Source organism: Cyprinodon variegatus, unplaced genomic scaffold (assembly GCF_000732505.1).
Source record: "Cyprinodon variegatus isolate N-32 unplaced genomic scaffold, C_variegatus-1.0 Scaffold607, whole genome shotgun sequence".
NCBI lineage: Eukaryota > Metazoa > Chordata > Actinopteri > Cyprinodontiformes > Cyprinodontidae > Cyprinodon > Cyprinodon variegatus.
In genome coordinates this window covers 36,820-38,691 of record NW_015151060.1, presented here as the reverse complement: position 1 = coordinate 38,691, position 1,872 = coordinate 36,820, and positions in this window count along the sequence as shown.

Sequence of the window (1,872 nt, the reverse complement as noted above, 5' to 3'; positions counted from 1 at the left end):
CAGCCAGATAGACGGGAGCTCCAGCGCCCACGCGCTCAGCGTAGTTGCCCTTCCTCAACAGCCTGTGAACACGGCCGACTGGGAACTGCAGCCCAGCACGAGAGGAGCGGGTCTTGGCCTTAGCCCTGGCTTTGCCTCCGGTCTTTCCACGTCCAGACATGATTTCTGCAAAGGTTCACTTTACAAGTGACTGTCAGGACGCGCATTGGGAGTATATATAAAGCCTGTCGGGGATCATATGCTCTCTGATTGGTCACTTATTACAACAAATCCTGTCGTCCAATCAAAGCAGGCGTCCGTTTCCCGCCGTCTGTTTCTGCCAAATACCGCAGCCTGCAGATTGAGGCATGGCTAAAGATAGAATTTTTTTTTTACCTATTCAGAGACAGCATTACAGAATATACGGCCATTGTTGTCTAAAGTAAGGAATCATAATTGTATACGGCTCATGATTCCATGTATAAAAAATTGTCATACGTTTTTGATAGATAATAAAATGTGATAAAGAATGATTTAATATACATTAGACCCATCCCCTTTCTTCCTGTCAAAACGTTTATCCATTCTACCTATACATAAACACATATATAAAACTATTTTGAAAATGACCTTTTTATTGCTTTCCCCCAGAACAGACACAATAAGCCATTTTTTTATAGAAAATATTTACACATGGTTGTACCAGAGAATTTCTGTATTTCAAGAACTACGCACATTTAAACAATTGTTAAGAACTGTTCCCGAATATAAACACTGTTAAAGAGTTCAGTAAAAAAATCTTTTTATAATTTTTACTGGTAAACTAAACCCAGAGAGAACAAAAGGGACATCAGGCATGGAAAGCAGGCTGCAACACACAGCATAGATCTGAGATTACTGCACAACAAAGTGACAACCCACTTTGAAAACTTTGATGGATGCTTGTGAAATATCAGTAATATCTGTCAAATAATGTACGGTCAGAGTAGGTAGAAAACAGACAAGCCCATAGCAGATAGTCATCTTTCTCTAGATACGAAAAAATCACAATAACAATAAAAGGGATGGGAAAAAAAGACTGATGAGCAAATTTTTTATGACTGTAAGACAATAGTACCCTGTTTTATGATAAACATGCTTTTTAATAACATTTTGAGTTTCCACATGTTGTTGATGTTCTTTTTAATTGGACAAAGACAATTATTAGTAAGAAAACTTTAGCTCTTTTACAATAATCTATGACATATTAGGAAAAAAAAACAATCCCTGACACTTCAATTTACAAAAAGAAAAAACAAAAAAAGCAACACACACACATGAATATCAAAATTATACTTATACTAATAAATACTAACAAATAACCAACACTGATAAAAAATAAGAAAACTTAAGTAAATAAAAGTTCTACTTTTGCATTATTATTCTGTATTTCTTAACTCTTGAATATGGATAACTGATAACTTTAAGCATAGAAAAATTAAGCAGGTATTTATCAAATCTACATTTAACATTTTGCTGCAATAATTATATGACTGATAGTTCAAAATTAATATATTGAAATGACAAAACCTACATCTAAATATCCTTACAGTTCTATTTCATCCTGCAGTAACCAAACACTTTCTATTCATGGAATCCAAGAGATAAATATTGAAAAGTTTTACAGGAGGAAGTTTATACGCTAATCTGGTTAAGCTGGTATCCATTTTGCAGATTTTCGTTTCATTCCATCTATACAAGGTGTACCGTTTATTATATGATACAGGACCAAAGCTCTGAGGAGAGATTTGTGGCTCTTAAAAGAGCCGTTGGGTTTTGTTGTATGAGCTTGACTTATGCTCTCTCTCCACGGATGCGGCGGGCCAGCTGGATGTCTTTGGGCATGATGGTGAC